This window comes from Dasypus novemcinctus, chromosome 6 (assembly GCF_030445035.2).
Source record: "Dasypus novemcinctus isolate mDasNov1 chromosome 6, mDasNov1.1.hap2, whole genome shotgun sequence".
Taxonomy (NCBI): domain Eukaryota; kingdom Metazoa; phylum Chordata; class Mammalia; order Cingulata; family Dasypodidae; genus Dasypus; species Dasypus novemcinctus.
Window position 1 is genome coordinate 76,588,105 of NC_080678.1, and position 22,633 is coordinate 76,610,737.

General features: G+C 36.8%; 1 protein-coding gene across 4 annotated transcripts in view; it reads right to left on the reverse strand.

Annotated features, from left to right (window-relative positions):
* CTNNA3 (catenin alpha 3) overlaps positions 1 to 22,633 on the reverse strand; it is a 1,802,485-nt gene that overhangs the window by 1,760,448 nt on the left and 19,404 nt on the right. Inside the window, exon 1 of one of the 4 annotated variants that reach the window (XM_071215825.1) lies at positions 8,970 to 9,097. The exons of 1 other annotated variant lie outside the window; for it this stretch is intronic. The gene's annotated coding sequence lies outside the window, so the exon portion shown is untranslated. Of the gene's footprint in view, positions 1 to 8,969; positions 9,098 to 22,633 lie in introns of those variants that run through there. 2 more of the 4 variants (XM_058298912.2, XM_058298913.2) reach the window with 2 other exon arrangements.

The following is a 22,633-nucleotide window of genomic DNA, read 5'->3' on the forward strand; positions in this document are numbered from 1 at the left end:
CTCCTCTCCACATCAAATCAGTGAACAAGTCACATCATTTTTATCTCCTTAAGCCTGTCTTTTTTGCCATTTCCTCTCCATTCTTACTGCTGTTTCCTTCGTTCAAGCCTGCCTGAGACTTAGACTTTGCAATGATACCCTGACTGGTCTCTCTTCTTCCAGTTGCACAGCCTTCAAATTCATCCTCCAAACTATTCCCAACATGATGTCTCTAATATAAAATAAGAGTCTTACACCTGACACCCTGGTTAAACTCCTCAGTGACTCTTCAATGCCAACTCCATTAAAGAAGAGAGGCAATTGGATCTCTCCTCTCTCTCCAGCTTTATCTCTCCCTTTGCCCAACCTCCTCCCTGTACTCTACCCAAGCTGAAGAATTTGAAGTTCTCTGAATAAGCCTCAAGCTCCTAAACTTTTACTCACTCCATTCTCTCTGCCTGGAATACTCTTCCCCAGTGGCCACCTGGCAAACACCTGCTCATCTTTCCAACCTCAACTCTAGCAATGCTCTTTACATCTTAACACATATATACGCATGCTCAAAACAGAGGTAAATGATCCCTCCTTATTTCTTTGCCCTATATAAACCACTAAGAGAATCATCATCATCATTCTAATATTCTAGTTCTAGAATTTCTTATAAGATATGACAGAATAAATGCATGTTTATGTCATCCCCCTTCTCATGGAAAACAAAAAATCAAAATTAAAACTACCAGCTTCCAGGAAATTTGTCATAATCCCAAATTACTCACACACAAAAATACAATGAAATCTTGGCCAAATGGGGCGGGTATAAAAGAGGCTGCGAGCCAAAACATACCTCAGTGGGAAATAATTTTCTCTAAACGTAAGTGCCACAATACTGAAATTCATGTCAAAGTATCCTTTGATTAGAGTGTTAAGATCTAAAAATCAAAGGGGAATGTCCCTGTAAAGACCCAGTTTGAGACGACAGAATCACAAGAGCGACAGTAAGGTAGGAAGTGCAATGATAGGCCATTTCTAACTGTCTCTGACCAAGCCTTCTAGCCAGTGAAACAGCTGTAAGTCAAGTGCAGTGAAGGAAAGAAGGAATGCTGAATCAGCAGTTCACAATGCTGAGTTTGTGAATTAAAAGTCTTTACCATGAAGAATATTGACTTTTGCAGCACCAAAAAATGGGGGGGAAATTTCCTAGAGGTAAAGGAAGTAATAACTTTGGTGAGAAAGTATTCATTACCAAAAACGGATGAAAAATTGCTGACTACCCCGACTCACCACCAAGCCCTGATCCTTCCTACACTGTTCTTCAGTAAATGGTTGGTGACATACGAAGATCTGTATGAGAACTTACCCCTTTTGATCCCCGGCATCCTGTCCCCTTCACATTACATTGCACTCTCAGAGCAATTTTATTAATTATTTGAGTTTCACTTCTATTTATAACCTCTGATTAACAACACTTCATCTGCAATCCAGACCTCTCTCCTCAGCTTCAGACCCCCAAATCCATTGCCCACTGAGCCAACTCATGAGAAAAATGTAAAATCAGCAATAAATAAATAAATAGGAGAGGAACCTGGGCAAAATTTAGATGATGAACAAGAATTAATGAAGGAAACAGAGGAAGAGTTCAGTAACATAGTTATATGCGGATTCAACTGTCTGTGCACATACACATATATACACACACATACAATATGTTCTGTTTTTAAAAAACTCAAAGAAGAGTTACAAGATTTAAAAATAGATAATAATAAGACAGCATAAAAGAATAAAAAGCAAGATGGCAGAGCTTGGGAAATAAATGGAAGAAAAAAGAAAGATATTACAAAAAAATAAAAGCCACATTAGAAACATCCAATACACAAGGATGAGAGTACATTTGGAGACATGGTGGACAGACTTACAGAATCGCAGAGCAAGAGATGGAAAATACCACACACTCATCTTTACTCATCTTTCATAATGAGAAATCAATAGATTTAAAATTGAATGCAATTTAAAATAATTCCTTATTCATTGAAAATATATAAATAAACATTAAACATGGTTAAAAGCACCCAACCTCATTCATAAAAGAAATACAAATTAAAACGACATTGAGATATCGTTTCTCATCTTTCAGACTGGCAAATATTCAGAATTTTTATAACAAACCTTGTTAGCAAAGCTGTGAAGAGTCAGACACCCTCATACATTGCTTGTAGATATGCAAAACATTATCCCTGGAGGGCAATGCAATATCTAGCAAAAATATAGATGTATTTACCCTTTGATCCATCAATCCCACTTTTAGGAAAATACCCCAAATATAAACTAGCAAAAGAAAAAGTGATGTATGCCCAAGGCAATTCATGGCACCAATGTAGCTAGAAGGGAGGAAGGGAGGAAAAGAAATAGGGAAGGAGGAGGGAGGGAAGGAAGAGAGAAGAGAAGGAGAAGGGAAGATTGGAAAGGAAAGGGAAGGAAATGAAGGAGAAGAGAGAAGAGAAGGGACGGGAGGGTCATGGGAAGGGAGGGGAAGGGAGAGGAGTGGCAAGGGAGAAGAAACTATACCTATATCGAAACAAAGGGGAACTATATATGGCTATAGAAAGGAATGAGGAAGCTCTCTCTATATGTTTCTATGACATGATTTCCAAACTCCATTGTTAAGTGAAAAAAAAAAGTACAAAACAGTGGCTACAGTGTGCTACCTTGATGACAGAAAGGGGATATTACAAATATGTTTGCATTCTTGCTTGTATTTAAAACAAAAAAAAGGAAGGATAAACCAAAAAAAAAAGTAATTATTATTCTTATAAAGGGAGAAAGAATAGAGTGGAGGAGATGAATATTAGGCTTTTATGAATATACCATGTTTTAAAGTTTTGACTTTAGAACCATGTAAATGTTTTACGTAATTTTTTAAAATTCCATCATAAATCAATTCCTAAAAATCAAATGCAAACCAAAGCAAATAAATTCTAACTATATTTCAAGTTAGCTTCATAACCTCATGAAATGAATAATTTCAAGTGACTTCAAAAGCAGCATTTTTACTCTATTCCCTAAATGAATCTATTCTCAGACAAAAGAACTTCAAAGAAATCTTAAATTCTATTCAGAAAGTATTCTTATTACTATATACAAACACATACACACATATACACACATACACACATATTAGACTAAAGCAAATGAATAATTACATTAATGCAATTAGGAAACAAGATGTTTGGTATAAGAAAAATACAAATATAAAATCAAAGAGATTAAATAAAAACCCTGTAAATTTTGTGTTTGAATTAGAAATATCAGCATCATCACATCATACAAAAAAATACCTATTTTCTAACTCTGTTCACAAAAACAAATGGACAGAAATGGCAACCCTAGTGCCTAGATTGTGGCCTCTAACTATCATTTCCCAGTAAAACCAGGACTCTTTGGAAAAATGACTAGTTGCAGGTCTGGGCAGAAAATAAGCCTAAAAATATTGGTGTGCTAGAAAGCAAGAAATACTTGGGTACTACAAAAAGTACTCAGGAGTCAATTTGAGTGGGTTCCCACTGCTCAAAATGAGAAAATCTGAGCAATAAAAATAATATTGCAATGGGTTGAAACACATCCAAAATGTAAAAATCTGTTAGTTCACAATGCTATTCAAAAAAAACGAAAACTCATTGGCTACCATTCAAAACTGCAAAGACACCAAACTTCTTTTCTGAAAACTGATAAATAGTGGTAAATAAGTATTTTCCTGACTTTCTGATATGAGCCATACTTCAGGCTAACAAAAATAGTAAAAGGGGCAGGGGAGAATTATTCTTATAGAATAATTCCAGCCAATAAAAACTAATAAAGAACTATAGAATTCTGATAAAATAGTAGATCTAGACAATGATCATCAGTGAAGGTTAAAACCATTAGGTGAGTCGCTATCGAGGAACTTTCAGGATCAGGCTTACAACACCTGAACCTACCAAAAAATCCTAATAACACCAAAAGTGAGACAGCCCAGACTATATGTCTCCTAATGTTACACAATATTGGAATTTTGGTATTCTAACCAAAAGAATGGAACTTAAATCTAATCAAACTTTGTCTAAATAAAAGAAGGAAGACCATGTTAAATGACATCACAAGGCTACAATCATCCAAATCTAGGAAATAATAACATAAGACAAGTGACTGCTTTCAACTAATAAATGACATGGAAAATGAAGGAAACTATTATAGGTTAAAAGATACTTAAAAGACATAACAAACATGTAAAATGTGTGGACCTTGGATCCTGATTTCAAAAACCAACAATTAAAAAGACATTTTTAAAACAATCAGTGAATATTGGACACAGATAGGCTAGTGAATAATTTTAAGGAATTACTGTTAATGTTATTAAGTGTGATAAAGGCATTATGATTATATTTACCTCGTCTATTAGACATATTAACATGGGCAATTGATTTTCAACAAAGGTGCCAAAGTAATTCAAGTATTTTAAACAAATGGAGCTGGAATAATTGGACATCCACATGTAAAACAGGAACCTCGATCCTTACCTCATACCACATACAAAACTTAATTCAAACTGTATCATAGAGTTAAAGATAAAGCAATGAAACTTCTGGAATAACACATAGGAGAAAATCTTTGTAACCTTGGGTTAGGCAAAGATTTCTTAGATATGACACCAAAAGCATGATCTATAAAAGAAAAAAAATTGATAAATTGGACTTCCTCAAAATTTTTAACTTTTGCTTTTTAAAAGACACTATCAAGAAAATGAAAAGACAAACCAGAGGCCAAGTCAAAATATTTTTAAAACACATATCTGATAAAGGACTTGTATCCAGAAAATATAAAGAGCCCAAAAAACTCAAGAAAAAGAAAAAAACTCAATATTTTAATGGGCAAAAGATTTGAAAAGATACTTAACAAAGAGATATATGAATGGCAAATAAGCATATAAAAAGATACTGCAAATTAAGATTACAATATATACTACTACATACCTATGGGAATGGCTAAAATTAAAAAGACTGCCAATACCAAGAGCTAGCAAGGATTTAGAGCAATGGAAGATCTCATACTTTGCTAGAAAAATGCAAACTGGTATAACCACTTCAGAAAACAGCTTGGTAGTTTCTTATAAAGTTAAACATGTATCCACCCAGCAGTTTCATTCCTTAGATATTTACTTAAGAGGAATGAAAACATATGTCACATAGAGACCTGTATGCAAATGTTCATAGTGGCCTTATTCATAAAAGTCAGAAACTGGAAACAACTCAAATTTCCATCAACTGGTGACTGTATAAACTAATTTTGATACAACCATACAGTATCATATTATGCAATTAAAAAGAATAAACTACTGAATCAGGCAATAGCATGAATGAATCTCAAAAGCATTATGCTAAGTGAAAAATTACACAAAAGTAAGTATAGGGAAGCGGTCTTGGCCCAGTGGTTAGGATGTCCATCTACCACACGGGAGATCCACATTTCAAACCCCAGGCCTCCCTGACCTGTGTGGAGCTGGCCCATGTGCAGTGCTGATGTGCGCAAGGAGTGCCCTGCCACGCAGGGGTGTCCCCCATGTAGGGGAGCCCCACGCGCAAGGAGTGTGCCCCGTAAGGAGAGCTGCCCAGGGCAAAAGAAAGTGCAGCCTGCCCAAGAATGGCGCCGCACACACGGAGGGCTGATGCAGCAAGATGACGCAATAAAAAGAAACACAGATTCCCGTGCCGCTGACAACAACAGAAGTGGACAAAGAACACGCAGCCAATAGACACAGAGAACAGACAACTGGGGTGGGGGGGAGGGGATTAAAAAAAAAAAAAGTAAATACATGCTGCAAGATTCCATGTATATGATCTTCTTGAAAGGCAAAACTATAGGGACAGAAAGCAGATCAGTCATTTCGGGTGGATGAGGACATGGGAGTGGATTGACTGTATAGGGCATTAAGAAACTTTTGGGGAATGCTAGAAATGTTCTGTATCTCAACTATGGTAATGGCTTATGACTATATATAGTGGTCAGAACTCATAAAATTGTAAACTTAAAAAGGGGGGATTTATTTTATGAAAATTATTCTTCAATATATCTAACTGTACAAAAGGTACGTGGGGGTGCCCCTATCCACCTAGAAATCTCTTCTGTTTACCTCTTACCCTAGTGACAACATATTTCCAGTAGTATTTCATTTACTCTCTACAAATTTCTCTTGATATATCCATCAGGCTCTATAAGCTCTTTGAATGGATCTCTCACTAGGTCTCTGAATTAATGCTTTCAAAAGTTAATCTAGTTTTCTTAAGAGTCCTTGACTCCTCTGATACAACACTTAGTTTACAGAATGCCTAATCCTTAGTTACCGTATTAATATTTTGCCTCTCAAGTTGCATACATGAGTATCTGTGGCACTTTGATATTATTTATGAATTCCAAAAAGAGATATTGATTATGTCTGTAAACTGGTCTGTTTCTCTGGGCGTGATACGCCTTGACTGTGTTAAATTCAAAAGCTTTATGTTTACTTGAATGAATCAAGATTAGGGCTTTCATTTGACCACATCATTAGAGTGTGCAGGGTTGAGTCCCCAACCCCTTGGTGGGCTACATAAACATATGCTCAAGCAAGAACACAGAAGCAGATCCGTGAGAAAAGAGAGCGAGGGCTCCATAGACACAGAAGAGGATCCAGAGGCCCCAAGAAGAGAGATGAGCCATTCACCTGTTAGTTTGCAGAGCTGAAAAAGCACCTGTAGAGAGACAAGCCCTAATGCAGCCTACAGCTGAGATCAGAAGAAGCTGGGACCACAGAGTCCTAAGAGGAAGAAGGAAGGCTGAATCCTCACAGACACTGGCAACCACCTTTGGTGAGAAAGTACTTCTTACGGTACCTTGAGTTGGACTCTTTAGCGCATTGTAATTGTAAGCTTCTACCTCAAATAAATAGCCTTTATAAAAACCAACAGATTTCTGGTACTTGCATCAGCACCCCTTTGGCTGACTAATAGCGTCCTCAGTGTTATCCCATTCATCTAAGTTACATATTATCTATTTGATTTAAAATTGTTTCTGGCAAAACTCTAACTCAAACCCTATATGCATTTACAGTGCAAAACTATAAAAGCTTTTAGTATTTTGGATAAAACTGCTTTTTAAAAACTAATCATTTCTCCTTTATCTTACTTTAATAACAATAAAAATGGAGCCAAATGATCATCTCCAACTCATAGTGTTGACCAAGGGATCACTGATGTTCCCTAGCAAACTTTAAACTGCTACACTCTCTTGTTCTTTTTCTATTATATTGTGTGAAGGCAGCAAGTATCAAGCTTGTTCACTTACAAGAGCTCAGTTTAGGAAGATGAACAACACTGAGCACATAGTAGGAGTTTTGTGAGTATTTGAAGATCAAAGTACATTATACATTCCTGTCTCTGAATTCCTTCCTCCAACCCATCAATGTTATTTCCCAATTATGTCAATCCTGTGTATTTCTATCTAACAAGTTGAAATTGAAGTCAGGTTTATCACTACTGAAAGAGTGAATGGAAGGAAAGTAGCTCACCTCATTTACAAGAATCTCTTAGAAAAAAATACTAGACTAGGTTCATAGATTCATACACAATTGCTAAATACATTGTATTTTAAACATTGGCTTGATTATGTTCTTTCTAATATGTATATATTCGACCTTTTTTAGACAGCTTACCAAAAAAAGCTATGCTTCTTTCTTCTGAATTAAGTTGCAGACCAAATTTAATTTTTTCCTGCACCTAGAAAATGAGAGCCCCACTTATGCCCACCTAAATCAGTGTGTGGGTTAAAAGGGCACAATTTTCCACTTTTTTCCCCACCAAAACATAAGCAACATTTAAAGTGTATTGAAAATTCACAGTCCAACATACTCTTTTCATCCTGGTTGTGACCTTAGGTAAGGGTGGTAGCTAGCTACATTGAAATTCCCCTTAAGATTTCTGTAACCCAAGTTTTTCTCTGCCATTTTCACTCTCCATAATATATTAGTGTCATGAAATCATAGTTACGAACTGCTATCTTTTTTTTTTCCTTATTCCTTGTTCCATTCTACATCCTCTTGCTTGTTTTTCTTTCTTTTTTCACTCCACTTTTAATTTATCCTGCCTTGAATTTCTTGTAGACTTGTAAGCTACCTTTAATCCCTTCTAGAGTAAAGCAAGGAATAAATGATCATTCCATATATCTGCAAAATCAATCTCTCCCTGTTTATCCTCAATAAAGCCTTAAAACCTTAATTCCTTGCTTTATCTTAAATATCTCTCTACCATATTGTAAATACAAGTATCAAAATACAATTCTCTGTTTGAAAATATTTAGGGCTGCATATAAAAGTATAGGAAAAGCACCCATGCACAGTTTAAGTTTAGAGGTCTATAAGAGAAACAAAATTGTTTGCACAAATAGACAACTTGCCTGATGCACAACTTTTATGTCTAAAGAACACAGAGTTTACAGTGACTTGTAAACAGTTATTCAGATAGTAATAGCTCAGTTACACTATAGGAATTTTTAAATGCACTGATGTGAGACTACCATAGCTTGGCCTAGGTCCGTGAGAATTTGTTTTACTGCTATTTTTAAAAACCACTGATAAACACTCCAAATAGCAGTATTGAAGACTGCTCAACTGAGTCTGCCTGAATTGTTATGAAAAAATAAAATATGTGAGTCACATTTTTATCTAAATCCAAACTGCCTGTGTACTTTTCCAAGGAGACTTTTTAAATTGGTGCTTTCTTAAAGCAATCTAGAGTTTAGTACTAATAAAAGGAAAATTAGTTATAAAAATAATAAATGCACATCCAAATAGTTTCTATTCATCCTATTTTATAGAATAATGTTCTTTAATTTCTCCCAAAGTTATCTAGCCAAGCAACAGATACCATAATTGTTAGGATTTACCTTACAGCAAAGTTTGATTTTAAAAAGTTTGATACTTCACTCACCTACTTCAGGACAGAGTATTGCCCATACACAGATACTAAACCAACTGTCTAAGCAATTTCTTGTGTTTAGAAATTCAGTGCCACTATTATGGCTCACAATTTGGCTTATGATGAATCTGTAAGCAAACAGCCTGACAAGCACCCTAGTGTATTTCAGGATGACTGACAGGGCACAGTGGCTCAAGCAGGAAGGGGGGATGGGTGCTCTTAAAGCGACATGCCAGTGAAGGGCGACTTCAAACAGCAGAATCGGACTCGAAATTATATTCTTCAAATTTTCAATGAAACTCATATTCACATACAGTCCAGTATAAACTTTTTAACGTAATTTTCACACGGATTATGTGCCCAGAAAGCTGGAAATTCCAAAGTGGCTTTGAGAATGTGCAAGAGAGTAGAAAGAAAATGTAAAACAAGCATTCTAAATAATATCTTCGTGAATCTATCAAGTTTCTAAATTACTTAAGAATATGCCAATTACTTTCAACATAAATTGAATCAGGATACCTAGAGAAAAGCAATTCTTATCTCACCTCCAGATATATGACTCTTCTAATATAATTTAAGAATAACTAATGAAAGTAATTTAAATATCTTGGATTCATCTGAATTCTTATTGGGGATGAGTGCAGAAGATATGTGCGTTTTGCCACCAGCTGTGTTTTTTTGGTTAAAGAAAAGATCAAAGTTTAGGAAATTCTAATTATAGCTATTTTCATATTAGTTTCACTTCAGGCCAGGAAATATTTCTTTAAGTGATACATTGGCTTCATCCATCACGTTTTTAATATTTCCTTTATTATTCCACGATACTTTACACTGTTCAATCCTTTTATAATTAATATAGCTATTAGTCCTATTTAAATATTAAAAATTTTAAAAGTCCCTCATTCTAAATGAAATCCCTCATTTAGCCAGCAGAGGGTACCACTCAACTCTGAAATCCTACAGTATTGTACCCAATGACAATTTTTATACTCAACCTAGCAACTGGGACAAACCATCTCCAGTTTTCTTAGTAAATGTATTTAGAAATAAGCCCAGATTAGTGCTTAATGTTTCTCATCTGTGGCACCCCTACCATTATACCTTCCTCTATCCACCCAATCAGATGCATCTTCATAGTGAGGAGAGAAAAGCACTAGAAAGCTAACAACTCACAGAATTGGCTTCAGCTATCAGAATGACTTTGCACAACCCTAAATTTTACTGGGTCAACAAACAAACAAAAACAACAACAAAAGCCCTACATATAGATGCCAAACCCTACTAGAAAATTCAAAGCAAATCCCAAAGAAAACAATTAAATACAAAAGAAAATAATCTCTCTTCAAAATTATATTTGGTATTTGTAAACTTTTAATATTTTATAATTATTCTATTTAATAGTTTCTAATTGTCTGTTAGACACGTAATGTTATGACTAACAAACCCTCATACAATCTACCAGTTTCTCTGTTTTACAACCTAATACCTATTTGTTTGGAAAATGTGAACATCAATATATCTAATTCACTCTAAAAATAAAGACTTTACTATCTAATTAGCAAAATCATTTACCACAATAAATTTATCTTGACTGAAGATAAAAATTTTCTATGCTCCATTGAAGTTATTATATCCCAAACATCAAATTTACTGTATTTACTATGGTAAAAAAGAAAAAAATAAAACAGATCTAAAGAAAACAAAGAGAGCACTCTTTTCACACTCTCAGAGTTGTCACTAATGACACATCCTTTATGCTAAAGTATTAAATTTCCCCAAAAAGGAAAGAAATTATCATTATCTTCCTCTTCCTTGGTTGTCATTCAAAATAGGAAATTAAATCTTACCTTCCTTCAAAAAATAAAACTTACTTCTAAGAATGAAAGCAAGTTTGGGGATCTTCACTGAAAGAAATGGTTCCATAAAACCATTTCTCATACTTGAATGTGATAGTTTCTTTCTTCATATAATAATTAATGCTAGAGGTATAAAATCATATTTTACATATAGAAACAAAATATAACATCTTTTCAACTGTTACTGGTTCTTTCATGAAATTTTATATATTTTCCTTCATTTTATAAACTGGTATATTCTCTATAATATAAGACAGATGCTTAGAACTATTTCACAAATTAATCTGCAGGATAAGCATCATCCAGAAGAAAATTGAAAAGTCAATTTTGTCTGTATGCTTATTCCTTTTGGCAATTATCCACAAATTTTAAAATATCCATCTAACTAATTTTTGTTGTTGTCTTCATCTAACCTTTTAATTCACCCTTACTTCCTAACTCTGTGTTTAGTACCTCACACAGGCTCTCCTGAGCTGTGTCTCACTCAGTAATTTTTTTGTTTGTTTCCCCAATTGCCTGAAGAGTCTGCATTTACATTAACTGTGATGCAACTAGAAAAAGACCTTGAATGAAAGGGGGAAATGATAAAGACAAATGAGTTTATAAGGCTAAGAGTCTTCAAAAAGAGTCAGGACATTATCAGAGGGGTTGTGCTTCCACAAGCCTCAGCAGGATCCCAGAGACAGCCAAAGTAGATACAACCTCACGTACCAGCGCTCTTGAGGGCTATGGAGTCACACAGGTTCTACGATCATGGCAGTTGGCTCTGGAAGTTCAGTGCCTTGTCAGTCAGCTCTACTTTAGAAATTGTGTCTGAGTATGATGGTGTTGGACTCAGATGTGAACTTTCTATACATGCCTCTTCTGTCGCTTTTACTGAACCTGTGGTTAGCGCTGGGGTTGATATATACCCAGGAGACCTCAATCTCTGGACTGGCCATGTGCCAGCTGGACCCTGAGCCTCAGCAGAATTGCAACTCTTACTCTCCAGTTTGTTGGACTTCCACAGGTCAGCTAACAGGGAGGTGAAGATAGTCAGTCACCACACCAGGAAACCAAGAGTTCATAAAACTTCAAGCAGGAGAATCGCATCCATCTATCATGTGGGATCTAAGCCCCCTCTCAATATAGAGGTGGAGTGGACATCACCACCCAGGGTCCACAGGATGAAGGAATAAAATATGGATTAGAGTGAAAAAAAAATTCTGTCCATGTGTTACAGTTGACAATAGTATATTTTTTATAATTGTACTGTTAATTAAAGTTCATGGTTTAACTTTTTTTTTTTTAAGTCTGCATTTAAAGACTTGTTAGTCTTAATTTTATTTGTGGCTAAAAAATTTTTTTAACAATAATGCATTTCAAGGGAGATGGAGATTGGAAATTGAATGACTGGTAAATACATACTACTTCCTTAAATTAATCCTTTTTTCTTTTAGCAAAAATACCACCATATATTTTATGCTGTATTTGAATTTTCTACATACTTAACATATGCTTTCATTTTCTCTTCAAAACAACTTATTACCTCCCTAAGCTATTGCACTGAGCTTGTAACAGGTAGTATTCACACAAATGAGCAAGTCTAGAGCAAGCTCTACTCTTATCAATATTAAATATGTTAAGTTTGAGATACCATCGGTAGCTGCAAATGGTTTATGTCCTGTGGGCAGTTGAAAATGTAGAAAAATCAAGACCAGAGATACAGATATAGTCACTCTCTGTGTTACACCCTGAACAATGAGACAAGATGAGCTCTCCCAGAGCTGAGACTCAAGGGAGAAAAGACAGCAAGGGCAGCCATATATTGCAAAAGCAGTACCCATGAGGGGTAGAAGCCGAAAAAATGCCATGAAAAGAATAGGCAGAAAAGCACCCAAACTGGGTTTGAATTCAAGCTCTACTTTAACCTGCTTGGCCTCAACCATAATTGACCTCCATTTACTGTGTTTTCCTCATGTTGTCAAATAAGACCTGTGAAGTTGTTGAGAAATTGAAGTTGAAGAGAAATTACTTATAAAATTATGTGTAGAATCTAATGGATTACTAGTAACAGTGCTAAATAAACATGATGTAATTTTATGAAAAAATACTTTTCTCTTCGAAGAATTCTACATTTCCAAACCAAAACGTCATTGAATTTCAGAGGGCTGCCTTGAGAGATCAAGTCCATCTGATTAAAAAATGTATAAAGAGTCATTAATGCTTACACATTTTTATTTAGCATATTGAATACATTTATTTCACCAAAGGAAGTCATCTACCCCACCATGGTAATAATTTATAATTAGGTAACAAGGAAATGTGATCCTAAAATGGAAGAGGTTAAAAGCTGCTTCCAAAGTTCTAAGAAATATTTAATAGAGAAAATGAGAGAGCTAATAGAGAAAATGAGAGAGCAAGTCAGGTCCTGCCCCTTTGGGTTTTAGATTCTACTCAGGTAAAGAGATAATGAGAGAAAAATAACTAGAGGAGAGGATGAAACAGCCTGAAAAAAAGATCTTCTAGGGTTTAGGACACCAGGGAAAGGCTGGACACTGCCAGAGGAGAGAGGGACAAAGGAGGGGAATCACAACTACACAACTGTGAGTTGAAACCAGCGGCTTCAACTCTGCCGGCACCATCCCCCACACTAAGGACACTTTAGAATACTCAGGGCTTTGGACCTGCAGCTACAGACAATGAGGGCTCCAGAGATCCATCACCCCAGGAAAGGGGAGAGAATGGGACATAATCTAAGGGTGACTCAGCTTTTGACTCACAGATTTGGTCTGCTGTGTCCCAGGAGCCCTTCCAGGAGGGTAGAGCCTGTTTGCCTTGGGAGTCAGCAAGGCACTAAAGATATACAACCCTCCCAATCTCCTTCTCTTACTAACCAGGACCGATTGTTGAAGACTCAGAGGGAAGAGGAAATATTTACCACCGGGGGGGAAAAAGGCGGGGGAGAGGGGTGTGCCAGAGAATGGTCTCTGAGAAAGTTTGAATTACAAGGCTCTTAACCTCCAGCAGGAAGCTCTATCACATGAATCCAGTCTGTTTTAACAAATACACTCCAACCAGGCACTGAACCCAGCTGCCAAAGAGTGTCATCTGCTGGAAGACCAAGGAAGTGCACATGAGAAAATTAAAAGACCCTAGGAAGAGGTCTGCAACGAATTACTAGGTCCAGAGCCCAGTCTTGAGCAAGTAGCAGGGACAATCCTAACAATCCAGGTCAAGCCAAGAATCAAAGAGCAGTGATAACAAACAGGCTCCTGCCAATAAATCCCACAAAAGAGAAAGAAATTGAGCATCTGAGTAAACTACATTTAATCAGGTTCCTATATATCAGCAAAAAATTATAAGCCATACTAAGAAAATGGAAGACATGGCTCAAGAAAAGGAATATATCAAAGCTCCTGAAGAGACACGGAATTTGAAAGAACTGTTTAGTGAGATGCACACAAATTGCCAAAAGCAAATTAATGAGTTGAAAGAGAAAATGAAAGACACATTAACACATATTAAGAAACCGTGTGTGTTATTTAGAAGGATAGATATGGAATGGTAAACAAATAGAATATTGAGCTAAAAGCAAAGGATGACAAATAAAAAATAGAAACCCCTGTGTCTTGTTCTCACATAAGACTTATGGAGTTGTGCCAACCTGCTTCATTCCAGAGCAGAGTCCCTTGGTCACTGAGGCTATATTAGAGAGAGAGGAAGGAAATCATTTTTCCCACACTCTGTTTCCAAAGATAATAACATAAAAATAGAGAGTGATGGATTTCACTACCAAGTAGCCATATTTGTTTTGTGTGTCCCATTTACTCTTTGAAAGTCAAGTCCACTGGTTTTTCATTATTGAGAAAAAGAAGCATATGTATAAAAACAATGAAAACCAATTTTGTAAAACATATAATGTCCCTAAATTATTCAAAAATTTACTGCTATAATCACTAAGCTTAAACTATAACATCATTCCTATGGAGGAGTTAACTGTATTTGAAAGAATAAAAGCTTATAACAGAGTAGGTAAAATATTTAAACTCAGTCCTAATTGTAATTAATCACATTTCTTCCACTCTAAATAATAACCCTGCCCATTAGTTGGAGTGCCTCCCACCCCGCTTTTCGTATCCTGGGTCTTGGGTACACAGGAGTAAATTAACGCTATCATGATCCTCAGTTCAAAGCACCATGGTAGAAATGATTCATGTAAAGACTTTTATTTTATTTTTAGGCAGCATATTCTATATGCACCATTCTCAACTCCATTCCCCTCCCCACATTCCTACAGTATCCACTCTGTAGGATTTAACATATGCCTTCCAATTGGCCTTCTAAAACTTTCTTTACATAAATATCTATTTATAAACAACATAGCTATATTTGTTTATAGATTTTTTAATTTACACAAGCAGTACTATACTTCCTATAGCTTTCTACTTCTCTTTTTTTTATATACATTATGCTTTTTAGCTCTATCCATGTTGAACTATGTAGATGTGGCAAAACCTGCAGGCTGGCTCACTCAACACACATCCATAGCTTTGTCCTCCCTTTGCCTTTCTCCACTATGAATGCGGGACATTTGATTTCCCAGCCTTCTTTGCAACTCGGAATGGCATGTGACAGAATTCTGGTCAATGAGATGTCAGCATGTCTGCTGAGGGGATTTCTGGTAAAGAATTTGTTTTCTCTATAAGAAAAGGAGCTGTTATGGCTGCCAGAACCTTTGGCCTTCCATTTTCTATTTGTGGCATGATACCTGGAAATAAGCAGTCTTTTTTTTTTTTTAAGATTTATTTATTTTATTCCCCCTCCCCCTCGCTCTGCTATTTTTTGCTGTCTGTATCCATTCACTATGTGATCTTCTGTATCTATTTCTCTTTTTCGCCTTCTCATTTTTTCCCCTCTAGGATTCACCAGGATTTGATTCTTGGAACCTCTGATGTGGACAGAGGCTCCCTGTCAACTGCACCACCTCAGTTCTGGTTTCTGTTGTGCTTCACCTTGACTCTCCCCTTTCTCTTTTGTTGCTTCATCATCTTGCTGAGTGACTCACTTGTGCTGGCACTGACTCACCACACAGGCACTCGGCTCGACATGCAGGCACTGGCTTGCCATGCAGGCACTAGCATGGGCACTCGGCTGGCCGCGTGGGCACTCACATGGGCACTCAGCTCTCCGTGTGGGCACTTGGCTCACCATGCGGGCACTGGCTCACCATGCAGGCATGCTTTCTCTTCTTTTCCACCAGGAGGCCCCAGGGATTGAACCCAGGTCCTCCCATATGATAGGTGGAAGCCCTATCACTTGAGCTACATCCACTTCCTGAAATAAGCAGTCTAGCTGCAAAGCTGAAGAAGGATGGCAGAGCAGAACTACAGAAAGAGTTTGGGTTTTTTATGTCAATGGCCCTGAACTTATCTCCAATCTTCTTGTTATTTGAGAAAAATAAGTCCCTGACTGATGTAAGTGATTTAGCTTGTTCCTTTACTTCCTGCTGCACAGCATTCTTTCAGATGCATTTATAACATTTCTTTTCTACTTATGCCCCTATTCAAGGGTATTTCGGTAGTATCCAACTCTGCAGTGGGAAACAACACTGTGCACCTATGTAGGAGTGTCTCTAGTATACACACTCAGAAGTAGAATTTAAGGTACAATGTAAATGAGTATTCAATTTCAATAAATATTGCCTAATTGGTTTCCAAAATAACACTACCAGCAGAACATATGGGTTCACAAGTCCTCACATCCTCACCAGCACAAGATATTACAAGTTAATGTAAGATATTGCTTCTGCCAACATGGGAGGTGAAAAGCGGATCTCATCTTTGTTTTCATTTGCCCTTCTGATCATCAATATAATTGGTGATCTCTTTTTGGTTGATTAGCGTTTCAAGTATCCATTCTGTGAATTGTTTCTTTGTTTCCTGTACTTACAGGTGGCCCATCCTTTTCTTACTAACTTCCAATTCCTTATATAGTCTAGATATAATCTTTTGTCAGTAATATTCTTTGCAAATATGTCTCCCTGCTTGATAAGTCTTTTTGACTAGAATATCCTCCCTTAAACATTCCATTCTCATATATGAAAGTTCTGTTTTCTTAACATCCTCATAAATATTAGGTTGTTGTCAGACATTAATTTTTACACATCTAGTGGGTTCAATGTTTTAATTGTGTTTATCTGATAACTAGTGAAGCAAGCTAAGCATCTTTTCATATATTTATTGGCCATTCCAGCCTTCTCTTCTGTGAATTACCTTTCATATACAACTTTCCATTGACCTATTTCCCTATTGGATTGCTTGTCTTTTTCTTATTCATTTTTAGGAGTTCTTTATAAATCACACACTAAATCATTTTTGTTGAATGGTCTATCAGTCAGCTATTGCCCCAATAACGCTACATAAACACCACCCTAAAATCAATGGCATAAAACAATATTCATTCTCTCTTGTTTACTTGCAGGTGGGCTGGTGGTTGGCTAGTCCAAGTTATAATTGTTTTAACTTTTTAATTGAAGTTTATTATTCATATATGAACACCTATAAAGAATAAGTATATAGTATAAGTTGTGAACTTACAAAAAAAAATGCATATCATCATTGAAGGTTCCCAGAATTACCCCAACACCAACACCTTGCATTGTTGTGACACAATTTTTTGTTTGTCTTTAAAAAAGCCCTATCGTGTTATGTTTGGATGATCATTCTCTAAAAAACAGAAGGATACAAAGTGGAATTAAAGTCCAGATGGAGGAGGGAACCAAAATGTAACTGACAGATATGAACGCACACATTTTATCAAGCAATGCCAAAAAAGGCTGGAATACACAGAAGGCCCACCGTGTGAGGAAACTAAATATAGCAAAGATGTGACTTATTCCAAAATTAATCCAACTGTTACAAACTATGAAAGAGCATCATTAAAACATTACTACTAACTATAACCAATACCTTACATTTGGTGTATTTTGCCCCCAGCCCACCCAGTTAATGACACCCTGGATTAGGGTCATATACTTGTTATAGCTCATGAGCGAATGTTCACATATTTGTTCTGTATGACCATGCAGTTCCTCGCACAGAGGCAGGGTATATTTCCCTGCCCCATTAACGTTACACTGGGCCATGTGACTTGCTTTGCCCACTAGAATGTGGGCAGAAGTAGCAGAACATCAGTTTGGACCTACACTTTAAGACCCATTGTGTGTTTCTATTTGTCCCTCTTCCTCTTGTATTTCTGCCATTGGCATGAGAAGAACATGCTCCATATAACCCACTTTTCCAAGAAGGATGAAAAACATGTGCAGCAGATCTGAACCTCAAAATTACAGAATTGGAAAGACCAAGGGAAAGGAAATATACCCACCTCTATGGGATGACCTGCATGGTCACACAGCAAAGAGCATGGATACAGGAAGTTTAAGGCTCTTTGATGCTCTTCCTCACCAGCAGATCTTAGTCAGGACCAGCTCAATGCATAATAAACTTTCTAATAACAAATACATATTTTTTAAAAAAGAATACAATTCTCCATTCTTTTCCTCTCAGCAGGATTCCTGATGTCATGCGAATTTCCCCTCCGTTCTCCCAGTGTTGACCAGCACTGCAGCTAAAGGAAGTTTGGGAGGGGAAAGTTTATCAAATCATGGAAAAGATCTTACTACACCATTACCTGAGACATAAAAGGATAAGGACTTCATTAACAATTTGAAAACACTGAGGAGAGATTTCCCTTAACTTACAGTGCCAAATAAAATACAGGACAGCCAGTTAAATTTGAATTCCAGACAAAACAACATCATTTAACCTGGAATTCACACTTAACTAGGTATCCTGTATTTTTATTTGCTAAATCTGGTCACTCTACCTTACTTATATCATAAATGGAGTAAATTGGGGAAAGGAGGGAGCTGGAACTCATTTGTGCCTAAATCTAAAGCAGCCACAGAGCCTGACCCTCACATTTGTATACCTCACAACTATCAGAAACTTGGGGCTGGCACAGCCAACCAAAAAGCCAACTCTTACCCCAACTGCATAAGAGCTACTTTTTAGATGCCTAGAGGTATTTCTCCTATCCACCGCTCAGCAATACCTTCCTATCTATACTCATATCTAAGACATGTAATACGGAAATTAGAGGGAACAGGTAAAAAATGACATATTGAGCTCTGGGTTATGGAAACCCAATATTAGGAGTAAACACAAGAAAAACTCTGGCAATTAAGTTTTAACGTACCTCTTTTAGAAAAATGAATCCAGATTGCTTCCAATTATCTAGGATTAAAGTCACCTCCAAGTAGAGGACCAAATAATAGGAACAGGAGAAAGCTGCCCCCTCCACATTTTTACCTCTGGGAGCCCAAAATTTTGCAGGATACTTGGCCTCCATTTTGAGATTTAATTGGAAGATTCTAGAACACCAAAGTTGATAGTGATGGCACTCAAAGGGGACACACATATCTCACTAATGACAAACACAAGGACTGACTAAATCTTATCTTTTAAGTGTAAGTAACTATACCTCCTGAGACCCTCCTTTTTGCTCAAACATGGCCTCTCTAAGCTGAACTCAGCATATAAATGCATTACCTTCCCCCCTGTATGAGATAGGATTGCCAGGGATAAGCTTCCTGACACCAAGGGATTACTACCAAGCACTAATTAGCAATGCAACTGGAAAAAGACCTTGACCAAAAGGGGGAAAGGGTAAAGACAAATGAGTTTATATGGCTAAGAGAGTTCAGTGTGAGTTGGGAGGTCATTCCAGAGGTTATGCTCATGCATGTCTCAGCAGGATCTCATTGACTGCCACAGTAAATATTGCCTCAAATAGCAGGGATCCTGAGGTTCTGGAGACATCCAGACCCTAAAGGCAGAGCAGACAGCTCAGGAGTTTGGTGCCCTGCCAGTGGACCCTACTTGGGAATTTATGCCCCCCAGTGTAACAGAGTTGGACTCAGATGTGTTTCCCTACACATGGCTATTCTGCCCCTTCTACTAGAACTTATAGTTAGCAGAAGAGGTGATAGGTGCATGTTCAAGAGACTTAAATCTTTGGGCTGTCCATGTGCCAGCCGGGCCCTGAATCTCAACAGAGTTGCAACACCTGCTCTCCAGTTCATTGGACTCACCCAGGACGACTAACAAGGAGATGATGATGGACAACATCCCTCCCAAGGAACAGAGAGAGTATGCAACTGCAAGCAAAATAGTGCCATCTGCCTCATGGGATCTAAGGCCCGTTGCAATTAGAAACAGAGTGGGTTTCACCATCCTAGAACCCTCAGGACTGGGGAATGAACGAATACCAGACTTACTGGTATTCTACTATAGACCTACTGTGATACTATCAATGGAAGAATTTTATCATTAATGTGGAGGCAGTGGCCACTGGAGTGGAGGGGAGGGAGAGGGAAAAACAGGCATATTATAAGGGTATTTTCAGGACTTGGGAATTGTCCTGAATGACATTGCAATGACAGATACAGGCCATTATATATTTTGTCATAACTTAAAATATCGTGCAGAAGAGAGTGTAAACTACAATGTTAACTATAATCCATGCTTAGTGGCAATGCTCTAAAATGTGTTCATCAATTTTAACAAATGTACCACACTAATGAAGGAAGATGTTAATGTGGGAAAATGTGGGAGGGGTGGGGAGCAGAGCAAATGGGAATTCCCTATATAATTTATGTAACATTTATGTAATCTAAATATCATTTTTTTAAAACTTAAAAAGTAAGTAAATAGAAAAATATATGAAGGTAAACAGGCTATATAACATAAAAGAAAGACGACAATGTCTTAAAATACAAAGGGTATGTAATCTAAGTATCTTTAAAAATATATATATTTTTTAAAAATACAGAGGGAAATTATCCCCAAGACAAATGAAAATCTTACATCTTCTGTGTTTTCAGTTAAAATACCCAAAAACATAAATTCTAGGAAAGATGAGATGGAAAGTAAAAAAAATAATAATTGACTGAAGTGAGAGGTCAAGATGAAAAGAGACCTGGCAAAGATCAGAAAAGAATTCAGCAAAACCAAAAAGACAATAAAATAATCAAAATCTGAATTGGACAAATCATTCCTCTTCTTTATCTTTTGCCACTCTACTAGCAACTACAACATTCAGAAAACGAAAGAAGCAAAAAAATGTAACTGCTTCCCTGGACTTAATTCTTAACAACAAAGAGGAATAAGTTAGTGAAGTGGAAGTGACAAGAACCTTGGGGAAAATTGAACATATAACCCTAGAGTTCATTACAGCCAAGGAAGAAAACACAAGACAGAGGAAGACGAGAATTTTAGATTGCTTAGCAGTAAAGAGAAAATATAAGAATATCCCAGCGCCACAGACTCTTTAAAAAAAGAAAGAAAGGTTTTAAAAAAAATAGTGCTGCAATTACAAATGAGATAAAAATGGGAAAGAACATATACAAATAACTCAATGTGGGGTGCAAGGATCTTTCTAGAGAGCCAAGATTTTTAAAGGACATACAAAAGAAAAAGGAAGAGGGTAAGGTAAAGACGAACACATCCATGTAGCACTGGCCTGGTCAAAGATTGAATTAAACTTAAGATGAGCAAATGGCTTGTGAAAAACATTTAAAAGGACACAAAAGCTTTTCAGTTTTGTTTAGGAAAAGAAGGATAAGAAAGGTACATGACTCTCTCCCTTTCTACCCCAGGCAGATTTCATAAGGTGTCAAAGAAGAAGCAAAATGACAATATTTTTATTTTGCTTTCATCTTGTCTACCAAGGAGAATGGTCTGTAAAATGGAAAGATGATACCAACAATCTTGAGAGGGAATTAATAAGCAAAACGGGGAAAGTTAGTAAGAGAATGCCTAACTGTTTAGATAAATACCCCATTTCCAGGTGTACTCTATGATGGCAGGATTTTTGAGCCTTGCTACAACTGATACTTTAGGCTGGATAATTTGTTGTTGCAGGGGACTATCCTGTGCCTTGCAGGAAGTTTAGCAGCGTCCCTAGCCTCTACCCAGTAGATATCAGTAGCAGTGTTCCCATTTCACCCCACCAAGTTTTAACAACCCAAAATGTCTCCAGACTCTGCCAAATGTACCCAGGAAAGCAGAAGCACCCTCAGTTGAGAGCCACTGTGTTAATGGAGAATGAAAAATTCGCTTATATTATCACAGAATTCTTGTTAGCATTTTGAATAACTGTAGAAAATGGAGTAGTAACAGAAAATTGGAATTGACAAATGCTGTCCCATATATCATAAAGGAAAGTTCTGAAAATTAAAACCAGTGAATTTGATGTTCATCCCCAGCAAATTTAATACAGATTTGAACATATTATAAGTTAGAAAAGAGAGCAATGATCTCATGATACCTTAGTATAGGTTAAGCTAGGTCAGTAATTGATCCTGGGAAAGCCACCGAGGATAAATTGATTATATTAAAACATTTTACATTTTTTTAAATCTTGAGGAAATCCTCTTTGACAAGATAAAGAAATGTGAGCTGTCTCATGCACTGTTGGTGGGAGGGTAAATTGGTATACTCTCTTCGGAAAGCATTCTGATAAAATCCATTGTGACTCATATAAGACATCTTCGAATATATTTTTTATAGATGTATTTTATTTATTTGTTTCTCCCCACCCCCTTGTTTTTCATTTGCTCTGTCTGTTGGTCTTCCTTGTTTCTTTAGGAGTCATCAGGAGCCAAACTCACGACCCTTCATGTGGGAGGGAGGTGCCTAATCGCTTGAACCACATCCACTCCCTGCTTTGTTGTGTCCCTCATTATGTTTATTCCTCCCAGTGTCTCCTGTTGCATCA